Source organism: Carassius carassius, chromosome 22 (genome assembly GCF_963082965.1).
Source record: "Carassius carassius chromosome 22, fCarCar2.1, whole genome shotgun sequence".
Taxonomy (NCBI): Eukaryota; Metazoa; Chordata; class Actinopteri; order Cypriniformes; family Cyprinidae; genus Carassius; species Carassius carassius.
The window spans coordinates 23,990,075-24,012,709 of NC_081776.1; the positions used below are offsets into that span (position 1 = coordinate 23,990,075).

Sequence of the window (22,635 nt, forward strand, 5' to 3'; positions counted from 1 at the left end):
TGAAATCATCTTAACTAAATGATTTAGTTTTTTGTTTCTTGGTTTTTTACAGTTTACATAATTAGCGGTTGATTCATATTTATATTGTTAGGAAGATACTTACAGAAATGTAGATGGTGCTATGGGCTAATGTTGCTCAATAGCTTGCACAGTGCAATAAAGCTTTAAAGGGTCACGAAACCCGACTACTTTTGTGTGCTATTTTCATCTTCTGGGCAAAGGACAATAGTACATTGATGACGTGTCGGTGTCTATTAAATTATTAATGAGACTGCTTGTTCTTATCCTATGGAAAGTTGCATTGCTTAATTATTCACTGTTATTAAATTCATTTGCTATAACAGACGATTCAGACTGTTAGACTGCATACATTAACTGAGAGAAACTTTAATGGATTGTAGAAAGGAGATCGTTTGTTTATGCTTTGTAATAAGAGTTTGCAGCTGAAGGTGCAACAGTTTGTTCATATATATATATATATATATATATATATATATCTCGATGTAGAGTATAAATGGCTGTGCATTTATTTGTGTTTTTAACTCTATGGGAATGAAATTGTCTGAACCTGAAGCTGTGCGTGTTATCTGTCTCCCCTCTTCCCCCTCCTCCACTCCGCTTCGCACCACGCCAACTTTTTGGGCATTTTTTCAAACTCTAGTGAGAACTAACCAGTGCTGAAACAGGGTGTTTCATGACCATTTAATTGATTCCAACTAAGAAATAAACACTTAGTAAAACAATTAGAGCAAATAAATTACAAGCAATATCACAAAACAAAACAACAGAATAAAGTTACAAATGAAATTAATGAAATTAAGTTATTGAATTTTTTCAGGTAGGTGTAACAGTAGTGTTCAGGTAAAGAAACTGAATGTGAATTTTCCCCCAAATCAATTTAGCATAAATCCTGCTCAGAAGACAATTTCATTGGTTAGGGTTAGGGGTTAGGATTATTTGTAGCATGGTTATCAGCACTTTGATTGATGTGACCAATCAAATCTTTAAAATTGGCTACGGGATGGAGTTAGAGCGAAACTGAATTAAGCAACTTCATATCAGCTTTCAGTGCATAGTGGTTTTATTATAGTTAACGGTGAGTGAAGTCTTCACAGCATTTAATAGTAATTCAAGTATATAATAATATATTTATAAATCTTATTATTTTAACTTGTACAAACAATTCTGTACTAAGACGAAATTGCCTGTGATTTTACTTTGATCAGACGTGTATCAGTTCCATTTAATAGAAGTAACTTTAACAAATTAGCCTTACAATTAAACTATACAGGTGCATCTCAATAAATTAGAATGTCATGGAAAAGTTAATTTATTTCAGTAATTCAACTCAAATTTTGTAACTTGTGTATTAAATAATTTGAATGCACACAGACTGAAGTAGTTTAAGTCTTTGGTTCTTTAAATTCTGGCTCACATTTAAAGGGATACTCCACTTTTTTTGGAAATAGGCTCATTTTACAACTCCCCCAGAGTTAAACAGTTGAGTTTTACCGTTTTTTTTAATCCATTCAGCCGATCTCCGGTTCTGGCGGTACCACTTTTAGCATAGCTTAGCATAATGAAGTTGCTTAGTTCAGTTTCGCTCTAACTCCATCCCTTAGCCAATTTTAAAGATTTGATTGGTCACATCAATCAAAGTGCTGATAACCATGCTACAAATAATCCTAACCCCTAACCGTCTTTCAATCACTCCTTCCATGAGACCTTTTATGAATGTTTGTGTTGTCGTCTTATAGATGGGTCTGGCAATCCACTGCTTAGACTGTCTTTGATAGACAACATTGTGCCTTGGGAGGCCTGAAATTATACACCCAGCAGGGTATTGTGAGTTAGTCTGTAATGGTTAGGATATTTATGACGAATTTATAGGCCTTTTATACCAGCCCATTTTTTGTTTTACTAAAAATGAATTTGCTCAGTCATACTGTATTTATAAGCCAAGAGATTATGTATCAATAAAAACTGTATGGTAGTAGAAGACCTTGGCATTTTGTAATATTTTTATGCCTTACCAGCTGCTGTTGTTGCCTGTTCACGCTGCGTAGAGTGGTTTTCGTTGTGGTCCATAATGGCCAACATTGTGCGTGCCTGCATCGTTGAATAATGAAAGTGTAGACACTTTGGACAGTATTTCAGCAGGGCTTTATGAAAGACCTCGAGTTGTCCTGGTAAAACAGGGAAAAAAATATTTGATAACTGTGTGCATATGCATGATCTACGCAAGACTGACATTGTCAGGACTGGGGTCAATTCAATATTTGTGTCTTTTGAAATGATTAGAAGGACCATAATAATTATACATTTTATATCACTTTCTCAGACACTTCCCACTGAAAGTAAATTTAGTTGGCCATTACACTACCTGCACATCAAACTTTTTCGTAAACATACCTGTGTGTTTGAACAGCGTCATTTGCTCCAGGTCTTTCAGTAGACGTGCATCCACCACTATTTTAATCAGGGCTTTGTATGCAGGGGAGTCCACGGACAACCATTTCTTCGTCCTTTGCTGCTCTCTTGTCAGCTCTTTGTGGTAGCAATTGTACTCCATGCCAATTTCCTCCCAGCGATGGACCCCTGCGATATGATGTAGTATTGATTTCCATCGTCTGTGCAATTCCTGACAATAACATAAGAGGCCAGATAGAAAATTTCTTTAGTGATAACATTAATTCAAAGTATCTGGAAAACACAATTTTTTGCATGATTTGTGATAACCAGCAATGTCACTATGCATTACACCTCTATACAGCATGCATATGAGCAATCAATTAGACTTTCATTTTGTAAGGAGTTGTGTGTGTATGATTGTGTACCATTGCATCTCCCTTGGATGAGCAACAGCTCCACCACATATGGTTGCTCACACTCCTCACCCAAGGAGCAAGTTCTTTGCAACTCTTTCGATTGGAAGCAGAAACCAGCTTCTTCTTTATTCCTGAATTACAAGGGTACATTATTATTGTAAGTCTATAGATTTTTATGCAACTATGACAACTTCCACTTCTGAGAAACCTGGAAATGTGAAAAGGTTGATCCTTCAATCTACTGAAATATGCATCTGACCATGACTCTCCCATCAATGCTTGCCTTTTTTTTTTTTAAATGTGCATTGATATGGGCAATTGATCAGTTTTGAAAGTAAATTGAAATAGACAACACAGTAATACATTTTTTTAATTAATTGAATATGCCATTATGGCCATCATAGTAACATAAGCTATGTTATAAGTTAATTTATTGTTACTGAAAATTAACTCAATAAATTTTCAATAAATTCACACAATAAGTATCAACAGGTTGTGCTCTACTACGTAATAGACTAACCTTTTGCCACATGCCATGGATCAAACTGATGTATGATGTTAGGATACTCTTCTCTCATCAGTTTTCTGATGGATGGATGTCTATCCGTTGTAATCACTTTTATGTCAATGCCTTCATCCAAGAGCCTCTCCAGCCCTTTCCTGAAGCCCATTGGTTCCATTGCTACGGAACTTGTGGCCTGGGAAACCTAGATGGAACAATTTTACAGATTATGAAATTTTAGACATAATTTTTTAGTAAATTTATTCTAGTGTTGTGACCATTTGTTTACCTGAACCAGATCAAAACCAACTATCTGATTGGAGGAGTCATCCATGAAGGAATAGGTGGTATATTTGCATGAATGGCCTGGGCTGTCACTCCTCCCATCTCCGCAGAGCTGCACTCCCTGACCATCCTGAGTCTGGCAGATTAGTTGCGCTTTTATGATGTTTTCCTGCTTCTTGTATGCTGCTTCAATCACCGGAATGAGGTAGCTTGCCTGTATGTTATAGTATGTCGTTTTTTGGGGTAGCTGCAAGTTCAAGAGCCCAGCCCAGTCAGCGATGTCTGTAAACGTTGCACCAGAGAAGAGTGTGGCAGCTGCTGCTAGTAGGTTGTTTTCCGGCATTCCACGTGTGTTTGGACATGAATCCCAATGTCCAGTATGTCCGTTGTTGCATTTCCAGCTCACGTTGATTCTGCAACCAATTGTTACTATGGTCTGGTCTGCCTGAGAGATCAGAGCTCCACAAGTGGAGCATTTCTGGAAGAGCTCCATGAGTTTTGACTCATTCACAATCCACTTTTTCTCATTCCATCCTCTGTAATGTTCAGAGCTGCTTGAAGTGCTTCCTGTGGAAGAGGTCGAGGGGCTTGTGAATGGAGCAAAACTGGCATCAGAAGGATCGGCAGCAGGCTCTGAACACATGCTGATTTCCAAGGCTGATGATGAACTGATGTCCATTAAAGATGTGTGTTTTTCCTGTTATTGACAATTCAACATTGAAATTGTTAGTTTCTCTTCCAGTATTTGTCTTCTCACATAGAAATGATTTGAACAAACAATTATTTGACTGTTCTACCATTTCATAATGCTATAGATAAGTGTCAGCAGAACGATGCAAAAAACTAATAATATTTTCATTATGGATTATAGATAGCAGACATATAACATGGACACTCACATCATATATTAAACTTTTCCTTGGACTGGACACAGCCACACACTGGACGAAGATGCGGTGTCCTATAAATTATAGAGATTTCAAATAATTTTAGGAGTTTCATTCATAACACATTACAAAAAACTAGAACAGAGGGTAACATTTCATTTTTCTACCAGTTGTGTCCATGTGGGTGCCAGGGCAGCAAATGGCTTTGTGCATGTCACTGTCTGTGCTGGACTAGTCAGCTGCAACAGTGAAGGAATTTTGAACTCCGCTGGAAGTTCTTTTGAAGGTCTGGATTTCTGAGGGGTTGACTGTGGTACACCAGCAAAAAGATGTACTGATGTACATCAAGCTCATCCTGATTGATAATTCAAAGAAAAAAAGGTTATTTCATGGAGGCAATACCTTTGAGATGCAAGCAAAAAAAAAAAAAAAGTCCAAAACACCTGTCTTTCAACAGCATAGGTAATATGATATAACATACAATTCAATTTTAGGAAAAGGATGCTTGCAAGGTACTATAGAAACTGTTATACTATAGAAACTTTAGATAAACAATACCGAAAATTCCACAAGTTTCCTTTAATTCAACTAACTTATACGCTCACTTACCACACCTGAACTCGACCACAAAACAACTAACGTTATATAACGTTACTGTACAAGACAAATGATCGAGCAAACCTAGCACTCATTGATTGCATTTCACAGGAAGATAAAGACAACGGCAGTCGGCAGTGCTTTTTCAATCAAGTGGTTCAAGCTAACAGAAAATAAATTTTTTATACTTACTGTCATGGGTGATGATGATACACTTGGACCTGTCTGTACTCTGAAGATTGTTGGGATGGCCGTATCCTTTAGACGCCGCACCGTACTGTCCTTGTTTTCTTTATAGTCATCTGCTCCAAAATGCTCTGAGCAAACACGCCATTTCTTGATCGTTTCTACCGGTGTTTTGAGATCAATGTTCAGAGCAGCCAACCATTGATTGTTTAGTTCCTTGTTGTTCACTGGTATTCTGTGAAACATGACGCCGGTAGTGTATCCCCTCGACTTACTATCAAAGCCCTTTACTACGCACAGAACCATGGCTAATCGCACAGGAAAATCCACTAACTTCACCTAATTTGCCGACTGAAACTACACAAACTTAGTCCCGGTCACGTTGAAAGTTACCGAGCCGGGAACTATTTTCAGGCGCTGCGTCATATCCTTACGCCTGCTGCACTCATGGTACGGCAGCAAAGTTTCTTGATTATTACGCAGGAACGAGAGTATAGTTCCTAGACATATCAGCCTAGAAAATCGAAACTTTTCATTTTCCGTTGGTCTTAGTGCACGATGTAACTACAGAAGAGTCTAGTTTTAAATAGGAAAAATATCAAAACTCTTTGGTAAATTTTTTTAAAGAGAAGTGCTAATGGTCTTGTCCACTTCCATTCATTATGCTAAGCTATGCTAAAAGTGGTACCGCCAGAACCGGACATCGGCTGAATGGATTAAAAAACGGTAAAACTCAACTGTTTAACTCTGGGGGAGTTGTAAAATGAGCCTATTTCCAAAAAAAGTGGAGTATCCCTTTAACAAAACCCCACCAAATCTCAACAAATTAGGATATGGTGACTTGCCAATCAGCTAATCAACTCAAAACACCTGCAAAGGTTTCCTGAGCCTTTCCAAATTAGGATATGGTGACTGGCCAATCAGCTATTCAACTCAAAACACCTGGAAAGGTTTCCTGAGCCTTCAAAATGGTCTCACAGTTTGGTTCATTAGTGACACAATCATGGGGAAGACGATGATCTGACAGTTGTCCAGAAGGCAATCATTGACACCCTTCACAAGGAGGGTAAACCACAAACATTCATTGCCAAAGAAGAGTGTTCACAGAGTGCTGTATCCAAGCATGTTAACAGAAAGTTGAGTCGAAGGAAAAAGTGTGGAAGAAAAAGATGCACAACCAACCGAGAGAACCGCAGCCTTATGAGGATTGTCTAGCAAAATCGATTCAAGAATTTGAGTGAACTTCACAAGGAATGGACTGAGGCTGGGGTCAAGGCATCAAGAGCCACCACACACAGACTTGTCAAGGAATTTGCTGAACCACAGACAACGTCAGAGGCGTCTTACCTGGGCTAAGGAGAAAAGAACTGGACTGTTGCCCAGTGGACCAAAGTCATCTTTTCAGATGATAGCAAGTTTTGTATTTCATTTGGAAACCAAGGTCCTAGAGTCTGGAGGAAGGGTGGAGAAGCTCATAGCCCAAATTGCTTGAAGTCCAGTGTTAAGTTTCTATAGTCTGTGTTGATTTGGAGTGCAGTGCCATCTGCTGGTGTTGGTCCATTGTGTTTTTTAGAAACCAAAGTCACTGCACCCATTTACCAATACATTTTGGGGCACTTTATGCTTCCTTCTGCTGACCAGCTTTTTGAAGATGCTGATTTCGTTTTCCAGCAGGATTTAGCACCTGTCCACACTGCCAAAAGCACCAAAAGTTGGTTAAATGACCATGGTGTGCTTGACTGGCCATCAAACTCACCAGAACTGAACTCCAGAGAGAATCTATGGGGTATTGTCAAGCAGAAAATGAGAAACAAGAGACCAAACAATGCAGATGAGCTGAAGGCCACTGGCTTCCATACCACCTACCACGAAAGATAGTTTATTTGAATTTTGGCGCTCCCTCGTGACGCGCTCTGACGCACCTGTCAGCTGTTCATCTTCAGTTCTCTCTTCACAGCAGTTCAGTCAGTGTACTGTTTGAGTGCATGCATTACTCCGGGATATTGGTTTGTTTGAACTCGAAGAGGGAGAACTTGAACTTGAAGAGGGAGTGTCAGCCACATTAAAAAAGTTAACAGCTTAAGTCATTTGTGGATTAATGCGTATTAGAGATGCGAACCGTTTAAAACGATTCAGTTCGATTTGGTGAACTGAATGATTCGTTCGCGAATCGGATATCCAGCTGCTTTGTTTTGAACTCTCTCACACAACAGACACGGAAGAGAAGACAATGCTGAACAAAGTCGTTGTTTTTGCTATTTTTGGACCAAAATGTATCTTCGATGCTTCAAAAAATTCTAACTGACCCTCTGATGTCACATGGACTACTTTGATGATGTTTTTCTTATGTTTCTGGACATGGACAGTATACCGTACACACAGCTTCAATGGAGGGACTGAGAGCTCTCGGACTAAATCTAAAATATCTTAAACTGTGTTCCAAAGATAAACGGAGGTCTTACGGGTTTGGAACGACATGAGGGTGAGTTATTAATTACATAATTTTGCTATCTGGGTTAACTAACCCTTTAAAGCCAAAGGAACCCCTACCAAGTATTGAGTACATATAATGTAAATTACCATAGTTTCCAGAAGGCCAAAAATTCACTTACAAGTTTTTTTTTTTTTATTGGTCTTATGAAGTATTCTAATTTGTTGAGTGAATTGGTGGGGTTTTGTTAAATGTGAGCCAAAATTATCACAATCAAAATAACCAAAGACTTAAACTACTTCAGTCTGTGTGCATTGAATTTATTTAATACACAAGTTTCACAATTTGAGTTAAATTGCTGAAATATATTAACTTTTTCACAACATTGTAATTTTTGAGATGCACCTGTAAATTAATAAAATGTTTTGAGTAATATGAGAAAACAGTATGAGCATTTGCATATTTTGTGAACTATAAATTATGACTCATGCTAATATTCTGTAACAGATTTGTGTGTGTGTTGGACACTGAAACTATTTTAACTGCATAAATGCATTTAGGGATTTATTTCTTTTAATCATAATTGAGTTAATAGTTTATATTAAAGCTTCTTATTTGCATTAAATATATAATAATCATAAAAACATTTATAATGTCTCATAACACATGTTCCTTTTTTAATACAGTGTAAAATTATACCAGAATGTATGATGATGAATGTGTATTTTTCTTATTATATAAGATATATTGTTTTATATTATTTATAACTTTTAATTTAGAGTTAATTTAGTGTTTTTTTTAAACAATTTTATAGTAATGTTTTAATTTTCTACTAATAACCATAAAATACAGGTTGCATAAAATGGAAAGAAAGGGTGCATGTCTAGAAACTGTTGATAAACTGATTGTGCATGTAGCAGCATGTTAAAATGTTTTCAAATATCTTAAAAAGTAACATAAAAGTAATTAAAAAAGTCATTAAAACTTGGGCACAATACATTAAATACAGTCCATTGTAACTTATATTTTTATTTATTTTATTTAAATTGCATTTTCTGTATCAGTTTATTTTTGGGTTGATAAAGTCAAATAATTGTATGTGAGTGAGTCAGCAATAATATCAATGTGTTCCTATTGGTCAGTATTAGAGGAACTTGGCTTAGCCTGACAGTTAGCTTACTATGCTGAGTTCACACTGCACGATTTTCATATTCGTCGGATCGCAGTTGCTTTCACCACTGCGTAATTATCTGGGTTTGCATTCAGCTGCTGCTGTGTTCACACTGCACAATGGATCGGAGACAGGGGGTTTCACATTGCATGACTTCACAGCTCTGTCTGGTCCGCAAACCACATTTCAAAACAAAACACACGAGAGAAGTGATAAAATAATTGCTGACAGCTCCAGATATTTAGCATGACAAATATGTTGCAGGCGTCGGCGACATGTCACACTGTGCACACTGTGTGATTGTCACTGACGTGAACAAGCACCAATTTGCCTCCAATTTTAGGCATTTGTCAGCGATTTCCCAAAACCTATTGGCGAGTGAAAAATTGGGCTAAAATCATGCAGTGTGAACTCGACATTAGTTTCCCAGCATAAATTGCCAGATTATTACTCCAGAATGAGAGTATAGTTCCTAGACATATCGGCCTAGAAAATCGCAACTTTTCATTTTCCGCTGGTCTTAGTACACGATGTAACTACAGAAGTGTCAAGTTTTAAAAAGGAAATATATAGAAACTCTTTGGTCATTTTTGAGCGAGATGCTAACAGTCTAATCAGATTCAATGATTTATGATAAACTAAGCTAAAAGTGCTACTGCCAGATCCAGAGATCAGCTGAATGGATTAAAAAAAAATGGTAAAACTCTACTGTTTAACCCTAGGAGAGTTGGAAAATGAGCCTATTTTCAAAAAAGTGGAGTGTTCCTTTAAATATCTAGAGGATGAAAGAGTAGTTACAAGATCTGTGAGATAAGATGAGACTTGACAATTAAAGGGATACTCCACCCAAATTTTTGTCATTAATCACTTACCCCCATGTCGTTCCTAACTCGTAAAAGCTTTGATCGTCTTCGGAATACAATTTAAGATATTTTGGATGAAAACTGGGAGGCTTTTTACTGTCCCATAGACTACCAAGTAAGTTATACTGTCAAAGTCAAGAAAAGTATGAAAGACAACGTCATTGTCGCAATAAAAATTTCTCACCGGTGAATGACACATAATGCATTGCAGTAATGTTGTCTCTGGTCATCTGGTCTGGTCTGTTTGTTTTGGACAGTGATTTGCATGGAGGGCCGCATGTTTGCTTTCAGTGCTATCAGGCTAAACTTAACAAGATTTCCTACTGCACCTTTAAGCAAAGGTTGAACAATACTATGCTTAAAATATTTTAGGACACCCCCAGCAGCAATAGATGAATTAATCAATGACTGAATGGCAGTAACAATTTCAGAAAAAGAAGCCTCAATAATCTCTGTAGGAATTACATCAAAAAGGAGCCAGTTGGTTTCATCTTAATGATCAAATCACTGAGCTTCTTTAGAGAAACGTTTTGAAAACAAGAAAATTAATCCAGCCTTGACCCTTACACTAGGGATGTCCGTTTTCCGCAAATATCACATTCTAATATTTGAGCTCACAAAAAAACGAATATTCGAATATTCGTTTATTTAAATTAAGTTTAATGTTATTTTTCAGCAACATTTATTGTTTCCGTCATTTTGAACAAGCTTACACACAATAAGCTTGAACATTACACATCGTGTTTTGTAGCTGAAAACCTTTAACAATGCGTGCAAACAAACAAAGTACAGATTAAAAGCAAGAAAAAACGTAAAGCAGCCTGCAGCAATTAGGCTATTGGAAACGTAGCCTACACTTAACTTTGAAACTTTGAAACTGTCAGCAAATCTTTTTTGCTTTTTTTCTATTGTTTTACATGTTCTTGTTAAGAAATACGGGCATGTAAACATGATCGGGGGAATGTCGGCTCCTTAGTCTGTTAACAATAAGGCCGGCCGCGGAGAAAACGCGCTCTGACGGCACAGACGTTGGCGGGACTCACAAATAACGGTGTGCTAAGCGAATAAGTTTTGTGAAGCGCTTCGTGTTTTTGTTTCACCACTGAATAGGATCCTCATCCGGTGGAATATATGGCTCCAGCAAGAACTGTTCCCACTCGTCTCGGCTGGACTCTCTGTAATCATCGCTGAAGAACTGGCTCAGCCTTTTCCGACGAGTGGGCATTGCATCCTCTTCATCGTTGGTGGCGGCTGCTGCATCCGCACCACTCGCATCAAGGAAAATGTTGAAATATCTGAAGTACTATAATATCAAAATGTTGGCATATCTGAAGTACTGTAGAAGACCGCAATTCTCAGGGGCCGTTCACATATCGCGTCTTTTGCGCGCTCAAGTTCGTTATTTCCAATGTAGGCGCGGTATGCGCGCTCATAATGGAAGCGACGCGGTCGCAACGCGCCCGTTTTTTCCAGGTGAGTCTGCACTGCATCGAGTTAAAAACATCTCAACTTTTCAGAATGCCGCAAGCGCACAGCAGATCATGTTACAAGAAATAAACATTCAGCTTCATCCTTTCCCGTAACAACGTTGAAAGCTCAGCTAAGATGAAGGAACAGCTGATCATAGCTGTATATGGATTGCCATTTTGAAATAAATTTAATAGCAGAGCTACTGAAAGGGATTTTTGTGCTGCAAATCCATTTATCCTTTGCTGAAATTTCTGCGTCTTCATGGAGAGATCGCGTCATTGGCAAACGCCTCAGGAGCGCTTCTGCCCGAGCGCTTTGGAAAGAAGGAGAAAGCGTCGCGCTTACCGTTTCCCACACGTTTTTAGGCGCAATATGTGGACGGCCCCTTATTCATTCATTAATAATTTTTTGCTTGCATATATCTTCAAATATGCCGTGGTGAATCACAGAAAGTGACCAAATTAGGTTTTATAGTGATCTTTTTTTTTTTTTTTTTTTTTTTGCGAAATTCGAATATCATTTTTATTTATTGAATAATTCGAGTGTTGGACTATCCGTGCACACCCCTACCTTACACACAGAGTATCTTGTGTTTTTCTGGTGGCTTCTGTGACCTCGGAATAAGAGACAAACAGACTAATATTAGCGTAGATGCCATTCTTCTAATGATGTAGCAAGTACCGTATTTTTCGGACTATAAGTCGTACCTGAGTATAAGTCGCATTAGTTCAAAAATACGTCATGATGAGGAAAAAAACATACAAGTCGCACTGGACTATAAGTCGCATTTATTTAGAACCAAGAACCAATGGTTCATTTCTCTCGGTTCATGTCAAATTAATTTTGATAAATAAGTCGCACCTGACTATAAGTCGCAGGACCAGCCAAACTATGAAAAAAGTGTGACTTATAGTCCGGAAAATACGGTACATCGGGTGTGTTCCTGGTTCCGGTTTACCTAATTAATGCAGCCTAAAAATCTAAGTGTGTGTAAGTGCTGCTGCACGGCGGAGATGAGGAGATGAGCAATTTTTTTTAATTATAACGTAAATACATAGTCAACGTAAAGGCCTAGTCACCTGTGCCGACCTCAACAAAAACTTTGCTCGCAATTTAATATTTTTGGTCGCAGATGCGACCATTTTATTTGCAGTTTGGCACAGTAGAGGAATGAGACTCCAACACAATACAGTGTAACTCAAATGATGAATAACTTAAAACAGAATCAGTCTGTATGTTAAGAGATTGTGAGAGGCAGTTTTAACATTATGTGACATTACATCTGACGCACAGTTGCCATTGGCATGTGTCAGTGGCATGTGTCATTGAACAGTGGCATGTGTCACTAAAACCTGACACATGTCGGTTTTCAGTGGCATATGTCAATGAACAGTAGACTGCGTCATGTGTCAGTTGCTGCGGTGCGTGTCGTGCCTTCGGTAGTGACTGACACCTGCTGCTGTAGATTGTGTGACAGACGCACTTAATGGCAGAACGATATTGAATTAATTAACAGTATGTTATTGTCAAACATACGTCTTATTATATCGCAGAGTTCATTTGTACAACAAATATTGAGTTCCTATTTTGAGATTAAAATGTGCCTTATGCCTCTTAATGTGTATTTTTCATTGTAAGTTTATTTCCAGTAGTCTGCTTTCTGCAATGCATTCAAATACGTAAATAATTTTTGCATAGATTTGACAGTTCAGTTGTATCATTTGTAATTATAAAATAATATAGAGACTATGCAGAGTCCTTTAAAAAAACACTATCTGATACTTGGCAATCAAGAATTAGCCTACATATAAATATAAACTGATGAGAAAATGCCACAAACCATTATGATGTCTACTATTAATAAAAACTTACACCAACCATTCAGAAGTGTGCTTGACCTTGAAGTCTGTAATGTCGTGTAAGTCTGCAACATAATGTAAGTCTATGCTATATTAAACAAAATTTGTACTTATTAAAATGTCTTCAGAAAGTCAAATGCTTTGACAAAAAATTCAGGTATCTCCAGAAGAAACATGCTCATAGTGTTTCTTGTTATACAGTTACAATTATAAACTGAATTACATTTAATTTATATTTAATTAAAAATATATATATATAATATAAAAAATAGCCTATATAATGATAATCTGACACTGGCCAATGCTAAATTTATACTGACACCTACAGATGTGCACGCAGCGTCAAATAAAAATGAAGGATTACAGTAACGGATACAAGTCTTAATGTGGTATTCATAGTGATCCATGACAATTCTCCAACATTATGTTCAGGGAACTACACTGCGACCAAAATGGTCGCATATGCGACCTTTTGAAATGGCATTGCGACCCAAATTTTTATGGGGTCGCAAATGTATCACTGATTATTTTTGTGCCTACTTATGTGTTATGCTATGATTTAATATGAGCATTTATTAAAACAGAAATGTGTATTTTAAGAATACGTTTCATAACGAGCTCCGAGCATTCAACACATCAAGTTGGCTTCAGCCCCGCGTTGCGGGAAAGCTGAACTGAGCATCTGGTTACTCGCGCGCTGTGAGAGAGCCGTGTCTCACAGACAACAACACTGAACCGAGCTCTCCTTCAGGAAGTTTGCGTCCTCCTGCACCTGAATGAACAAATACAAATCGCAGTTTAAATAAACAGAAAAAAAAGAGCGAAAAGCGAAAGAGCTCAATTCAGCACCGCAGTGTCCTGGTGTTCAGGGCGCAAGCAGAGACGCGTCTCAAAGTCTTCTTACTTTTGTACCGACAACAAATACATACAAAATACCCGTCTTGGAAAGTGTGTCCGAAAAAGTCTGTAGTTATGTCTTTAGTGAAAGTAAAGAGTTGAGAAAGAAATCGGATGTGTATCATTATAATGGATGCGTTTTTCTCTTAAATTGACCGCGCCTAATTTACTAGCTCTGCTGTCGGTGTCTTTAATGTTAATCCAAGAAAATAAGAGAAAGAAAATCACTCACTGCTCTTGATTGAATTACTTTGTAGTTTTAACAAGAATTTATTCAAAGTCAATCCAAAAATCAGATAGAATTGATTATATTGTTTTACTAGTGGGTGCAGGACACTAGTTCATTTATGTAAGTGAGTATGGCAAAATAGTGATCTGTGAAATATCATACCCAAAAATTCTTCATACTGTAGACTACCAGTGAAATTGATAAAAAAATGTAAAAAAAATTAGGGACCTGACCATGTTTTGCTTAAGTGTTTCTTTCTTTAATTGCTAATGCAACCTTTTCACACCACAGACTGAACCAAATTAAGCATCACTTGCTTGGTAACTGTTCAACAAAGTATTGATAGTTGTGTAAATATTGTCATACTGACAGTTGTCTGAAGTTTTGGTTGATTCCATTACATATCTTTTTATCAAAGTTATCCGACATTATCAAGATGAATTTGTTCTGACACAGTTTAACCCTGAGTTATTGTCATATTTTATTACCAATTTCTAAACTACAGCAAATAAACTGTGATAATGTGAGAAATGTTGAAGGTGTCTGAATACATTTTGGTTTTGATTGTGTATTTTATTTTACAGTGATGACTATGCAGTGCTATTTTAAATGAACAAAAACAAACTTAAAAAAATGTAAACATTGTGTAAATAGCACAAATAAATAAATAGAATGAACATACAGTACAAATTAAACAATTTTAAACAGGGCCCGCTGTACAACCTGCACCGGGTCCCCTCTAACCCCAGCTACAAGACGGAGCAATGCACTGTGTGTACTGTAATAAATAGAACAAGGCATGTGGTTTAAAAGATGGCAAGTAACATAAAAAGCACATCTGTATGCAATACAGTTTCATTATTGTTCATTATTATCCAGTAATTACTATAAATAATTTGTGCGACCAAATCATGTTCCCTTTCGAGAGTACTCTCGTACTGCGTAAGCTAGCTTACGCTATGGGAAAAGGTCCCCTTTTCTCGAGAATATGAAGCCAAAAATTATCCTTAATTTTTAAATAATGTAAAACGCAGTGCTGCAGCACAGCAGACCCAAGCGAAGCGGCTCGCGCGCTTATTGGCTGTGCTGCGGCAACTGCAGCAACCTATGGTGAGGCGGCGGAGAGGAACGAACCAATGGGGGCGCTTCGCGCCCATTGGAGGTCAGAGCGCGCCAAAATAGGCGTGGCTGGAACTATATAAGCCACCGCTTCACCATAGGGATCAGATTTCATCTCCTTCAGCGATCTCACCTGCACTTCGCTGTCTTCTCCGGAGAAGCCTCTACACGCCGTCGAAAAGCCTTTCAGCGGGATAGCACTGCAACGCAGATCTGAGGACGCCGGCTCGTGCTTCATCTCGACGCCGCCTTCAGCACTCGCTTCCTGCTGCGCCATCCGGCGTGACTATATCCTTTACAAAGCTAGTGTGTTTGCCGCTGCATCACACTTTTTTCTCCAGAATTCGAGGCGTTGTTTCAAATGCCTCGGGCCTGCGCTTCCTGCCGAGGCCCTCTGCCCAGCGAGGACCGCCACATCATCTGTGTCTCCTGCCTGGGCCGCGAGCATGCTGAGAGCGCACTCTCCAAGGGCGGCTGCCCTGAGTGCGACAACATGGCTATATCGACCCTGCGGGCTCGATTAGCTCACACCAGCCACGATGCTCCACCCGCTCCGCCTCTTCTCTCTCAAGTGCCGCGTAAGAAACGCCGCGATCAGAGAATGCCTGAGCACACTGCTACACACGAGCTCACGCCGGAACACTCCCCGCGTGCCTCGCCCGCTCTCTCTCCTTCGCCTGTCCTCTTCGTGGACGAGCAGCGCCAGTCCCTGCTCACCAGCGCCCCCTTCTCCTTCGGAGCGCCTGAGGCGGAAGAGGACAGACACGACAGCCTTTCTCTCGCCGCGTCCAGTAGTGAGGAATGGTTGGGCTCCATTGCGGACCCCCCCCCCTCTACAGCACCCAGCTGCACCGGACAACGCGCTGATATCGACACGGAGCTTACTCGCGTGCTTACAAGGGCTGTCAGCGACCTTCAGCTCGACTGGTCTACTCCAGACGAGCCCGCTAAAAGCAGGCTGGACGAATGGTTCTTGCAGGGGCGCCCTTCGGCCCCTCCGCAAAGAAATGCCCCCTTCTTCCCGGAAGTTCACGATGAACTCACGAAGTCGTGGAAAGTCCCATTCTCCGCACGCTTGAAGACTTCTGTCTCGTCAGCGCTCTCCTCTGTCGACGGCGCCCGAGACCACGGTTACGAGAGCCTCCCCCCTCTCGAGGAGGCTATTGCTGCACACCTCTGCCCGCCCTCAGCCGCAGGATGGCGGTCGAAGCCTGTGCATCCATCCAAGCCGTGCCGCACCACCTCAGCTCTCGCTGGCCGAGCTTACACCTCCGCTGGTCAAGCTGCTTCGGCTCTACACACCATGGCTGTGCTGCAGGTTTTTCAGGCCAGACTTCTCCGTAACCTGGACGAGTCTGCCCCAGATACCTATGACTTTAAAGATCTCCGCAGCGCTACTGATCTAGCCCTGCGTGCGACAAAGACCACAGCACAAGCGATCGGCCGAAGCATGGCAAGCCTAGCTGTTTTAGAGCGACACCTCTGGCTCACGCTCACGGAGATGAAAGATGCCGACAAATCCGCCTTTCTTGACTCTCCTATCTCGCCTTCCGGCCTCTTTGGCCAGTCGGTCAAGGGTTTCGCTGAACGCTTCACTGAGGCTCAGAAAACGTCACAGGCAATGAGACACTTCCTGCCGAAACGCTCTAGCTCTGCTGCGGGACGCCGTAGAAATGCGCCGCCCCCTCAGACCTCGAAGCCATCGCAGCCAGACTTACAGTCTCGCCCAGCGACCAAAACCCAGCACCGCTCTCGCTCTACGAACCGCAAACCGCCAGAGAGACGGGGACCTTGGCCCAGGATTGTGCTGAACCCCGAGCCTCCGAAGCCCTCCTGACCTTCGGGCTGAAAAGACCATGGTTAAGTCCCGCTGCGGCCGGACCACCACACAAGAAACCTCACATGCTTCCTCCAATCCCCTCACTAAAGGCGGTTGGAGATGTCTATACTGCAGTAAACGAGCCTGTTACAATGCACGCACGCCTGCACACAAACGCCGTTTTCACGGCGACCTCAATAAAGCACAAAAAGAGCTTTTTCTATGTAGGCAGTGTGCCCACTACACAGTACGCACCCCTACATGTATACACACTCCCCCAAGTGTCACAAAGACACACTCGGGTCTCCTTTCATGCCCACCTTCCCGCTCGCGCCGGAGGTGCTCTAAATGTAGCGCGCGTGCCCACTTCTCAGTGCGCAACCCTACAAATAAGCGCTGTCACCACAGTGTCACAAGCACAGCATACTCGAGCTACTGGTCCCCTCATAACAGGCGGCCAGTGCCCGAAGCACATTCAACCCATAGCCGCACGAGCCGCTGCATGGCAGGCCATCCCCGGCATATCAAATTGGGTTTTGAATATAATAAAACGAGGTTACTCGCTCCAGTTCGCTCGCAGACCGCCGCGCTTTTGCGCCGTGGTCGAAACGAAAGTGAAAAGCGAAATGACACACGTCCTTCGCGCCGAACTGATTCCGAGGAACTACTGACGACACACAGATCCTGGATCCTCAGCCATTTAGAATGCCTGGGTCTCACGATCAACACTGTCAAGAGCGCTCTGTCTCCCAGCCAGAGGATTTCCTTTTTGGGGATAGACATAGACTCTGTGACATGTACAGCGCGTCTGACGTCACAGCGCGCTCTCACTATTCAGCATCTAGCCGTGTCGTTCAAAGCCGGGTCTCTTTACCCGCTCAAACGATTTCAGGAAATGCTAGGTCTGATGGCATCAGCCTCTGCGGTTCTCAAACTGGGCCTGCTGCGCATGCGCCCACTACAGCGCTGGCTGAGAGACCCTGTTCCAGCGCGCGCCTGGATTTCCGGCCGCGTGCGCATCAGGGTGACCCACGGCTGCATCACAGCTCTGGTCCCTTGGAAAATAGCCAACTGGTATCAGTTAGGCGTAAGCACGGGCGCTGTCTCGAAATGGAAAGTAGTCTCGACAGATGCATCCAACCTCGGTTGGGGCGCCCTGTACGAGGGCAGGTCTGCCTCCGGCCTCTGGTCGAGCCCGGAGCGACTGTTACACATAAACTGTCATCTCGCTGTCAGCCCTTTCCTCGCAAAGCGACGAAAGCAACGCGAGCTTCATCTGCCCCGTCAGGGCTCTCAAAACCTATATTGCGCGCTCCGCCTTATTCAGGAGGTCGGACCAGCTCTTCATATGCTTTGGTGGGCGCACCCGAGGTCTCGCCACCACGAAGCAAAGCCTATCGCGATGGATAGTAGACACTATCTCGCTGGCTTACAAATCTAAAGGCCTTCACTGCCCGTTCGGCATCAGAGCCCATTCCACCCGAGGTATGGCCTCGTCATGGGCGTGGTCCTGCGGGATACCACTGGATGATATCTGTGCGGCGGCAGGCTGGGCCTCTCCGTCCACATTTATTAGATTCTATAATCTGCAAGTCCCTGCCCTGCAGGCCAGGGTACTTTCTATATAGACGTGCTAAGCCTTATCACGTCCCCCTTTTTTTTCGTTCCCTATATAAAGCTCACTAAGGTTGGCTGTTGGGACTGGGATTTCTCCTGCTATAAGCCCCGGGCTCTCGCCTTGGGCTTTGACAGGTCGAAGTTCCCGAGCACGCACGGCGTTTTACATTGTGTTCCCATAGCGTAAGCTAGCTTACGCAGTACGAGAGTACTCTCGAAAGGGAACGTACTCGGTTACTAGCGTAACCTCGGTTCCCTGAGATGAGGGAACGAGTACTGCGTAACCTGCCGTGCTATGTGCTCGGACCGGGTGATCGCTTCAGTCGATTTAAAACCTGATCCCTATGGTGAAGCGGTGGCTTATATAGTTCCAGCCACGCCTATTTTGGCGCGCTCTGACGTCCAATGGGCGCGAAGCGCCCCCATTGGTTCGTTCCTCTCCGCCGCCTCACCATAGGTTGCTGCAGTTGCCGCAGCACAGCCAATAAGCGCGCGAGCCGCTTCGCTTGGGTCTGCTGTGCTGCAGCACTGCGTTTTACATTATTTAAAAATTAAGGATAATTTTTGGCTTCATATTCTCGAGAAAAGGGGACCTTTTCCCATAGCGTAAGCTAGCTTACGCAGTACTCGTTCCCTCATCTCAGGGAACCGAGGTTACGCTAGTAACCGAGTACGTTTTGCGCCAGTAACTGAAAAAGTTAGTCGCGCAACTGCCACCAGTAGAAAAAGTTAGTGTAGTTCCCTGATGTAACATGACATCTAATGCACATATGTCATTAGCACATGCCACTATGTTTAGTGACACTTCCGGTTTTCAGTGAATTAATTAACAGTATGTTATTGTCAAACATACGTCTTATTACATCGCGGAGTAATGTAAAAAAAAATTCATTTGTACAACAAATACTGAGTTCCAATATTGAGATTAAAATGTGTCTTATGTCTCTTAATATGTATTTTTCATTGTAAGTTTATTTCCAGTAGCCTGCTTTCTGCAATGCATTCAAATACGTAAATACAAGTTTGTTTGTTTTTTGCATAGATTTGACAGTTCAGTTGTATCATTTGTAATTATAAAATAATATAGAGACTATGCAGAGGCCATAAAACAATAAAAAACATTTACAATTATAAACATCATGTTTGAAAAACATATTATAAACTTGTAAATAATGTGTCAGTGGAGAGTTGCATATGTCACTAAAAGCATCACTAAAACTTGTGACACATGCCACTCTCCACTGACACATGCCAATGAAAATCGGACAGTTCAGCTGTTTTCAGGTGGCATGTGTCAGTGGAGAGTGGTTACACGTTGACTACGCCACCCGGAATATACCGGGACATAACAGCCTTATGAAAGGGCACACAGGTTCGTGGCCAAAAACCAGGGTGAGCATGGAGACAGAGATAGTATGAAACATTTGCAATTTATTTATACACAATTGAAATGGTTCCAGCATTGTTTTGTTTTTTTTGGATATAATATAAAACATGCCTAATACACAGGTCTACCAGTTACAAAGTGACCAGAAGGAGAAAAAATGACCTGCAGGGGCCTTTTGGATTATCACCTCACACCAAACCCCAAACCACACAATTGTGAAAGCAATACAATTGGCCAAACGCCACACTACTCCAAGTGGACACACTAAAAGTATAAAACCCCCGCTTTAAAAGTTCCTACTCAAATCACATAATTAACTGGTATAAACCAAGACATTCATATCACAACAAAAGTTAGACAGTTACACAACAAACACTAAAAACAAAGCAGCAGTGCAGTCATACTGATGTACATTCGTCTTCAACCAAGGTACTGGAAACCCCTGGATGTGTAGTTACACTTGCACACGAGACCACGGCTGCTAGCATGCTGAAAAAGTTCTACTTGCTACAACACAACAGGGAGATGCAACAAACCCTATCCTTTATCCATGACTTTCCACAAAGATCTAGTACCAAGGATGATGCATCTTGAGTAATCAAACCATTCCCTTTTTAATAGTATCAATCCCAACACTGATAGGTTCATTGGATTTAAACCATTTTAACCAATTACAAAGGAGTCGGAACACTGATAGGTTCCCAGGCTGGCATGACATCAACCAATCATACCTGGGCTATACCTTACCCTGCTACATAAGCGGAGAGCTGACAAGACAGAAGGTTATAGTCTAGGTGGAACCTGGACTTTGACGCTCTTCAAAGTTGGGATGCTGCTTAAGTCTCCAAAACACAAAGACCTCCTGCATACCTGGATCAGCCTGCTGGAGGGTACGGATATCAACAGTTGTGAGATGAGGCAGGGCCACGACAGCATTCTGAACTGCTTCAGGTCCCTGGAGGACCTGCTGCAAATGCTTGGGGATTGCTGTACCAGGAAGCATAGCTTCCATATTTGCTGGGACAGGGGGATACTTCTTGTTACTTCTGCCTGCCAGTTTACCTCAAAATCAAATGATGCAAGCTGGGCTGCCCATCGTTGCTCAGTTGCACCAAGTTTAGCCAATGACAAGTGGCTAAGCGGATTATTGTCAGTAAAGACCACACATTTATGGCCCAGCAGATACTCCCGAAATTTTTCCGTTATGGCCCACTTGAGTGCCACAAATTGTGACAAGCACAAAAAAAGTTCATAGAACTTTAGTTCACCATGTTATGCTCAGTGGGCTTCAAACCCCTGCTAACATAGGCTATGGGCCTTACCTTACCATGTTGCTCTTGTGATAACACGGCACCCAGGCCACCATGACTTGCATCCACCTCCAAAATGAAAGGGAGAGAAAAATCTGCATACGCAAGCACCGGGGTACTTGTGGGCCTGGCTTTCAGTGCTTCAAAGCTGCTATGGCACTCCTCTGTCCAGTTTTCAATGACAGCTTGCTCAGCCTTTCTCTGTGAAAACCACAATGTCGTCCAGGTAAAGCAACAAGGACTGGTTTTGTTGATCTCCAAACAGCCGTTGCATCAACCTCTGAAAGGTGCCGGGGGCATTACAAAGCCCAAAAGGCATGCGATTCCATTCGAAGAGCCAAAAGGGTGTGCAAAATGCAGTCTTGGGCCAATCTACCTCAGTAACCGGGACCTGGTTATACCCACTGGCCAGGTCAAAGGTGGAAAACCAGCGAGCCCCCGTGAGTGCATCCAAGTATTCCTCGATACGAGGAAGAGGGAAAGCATCTTTCCAGGTTTTACAGTTAAGCTGCCTATAGTCAACACACATTCTTAGAGTTCCATCCTTCTTCTTAACAAGGACAATCGGGCTGGCATAAGGACTGCTACTCTCCCTGATAACCTGTGCCTCAAGAAGTTGGTGAATGTGCTCTTTAACCACCTCATACTCAAACAGAGGAATGCACTGGTAGCGTTGCCTGACAGGAACATTGTGTAAGAGAGGGATGTCATGGATAATCAGGTTGGTGTAACCAAGATCTCCATCATGAGCAGAAAAGACAGAGTTGTATCTCCTAAGAAGGGACTTTACCAGACCCTGTTCCTCAGCAGACAATGACGACAGGTCCATGGCATCTATCTGATCCTGCACCATGGGAGCAGCAATCTGAGATGCCACTGTAACCACACCTGAAGACACCTCTGTGACTCCTGTAGGCAGGCTAACAATACAAACGTTGTTCAATGTCCCTACAACAGTATGTGGATAAAGCAGCACATCAATGGTACCCACATTCACAACTGGGATGTAAGCTGCCCTTACCACCCGAACCAAGTCAGGAGATGCAAGAAATCTAGCTGGTAGGCCAGAACTCAGGGGTTCAAACAACACCGTATTGTCAGAGTATTGCGCTGAACATGTGGTAGTGACTATTTTCATCACACCTCCAGGAATCCGACAAGCCTTCCTGCCTCGCACT

General features: G+C 41.8%; 1 pseudogene; it reads left to right on the top strand.

Moving 5' to 3' along the window:
* LOC132099126 (NACHT, LRR and PYD domains-containing protein 3-like) overlaps positions 1–22,635 on the top strand; it is a 476,979-nt pseudogene that overhangs the window by 224,900 nt on the left and 229,444 nt on the right.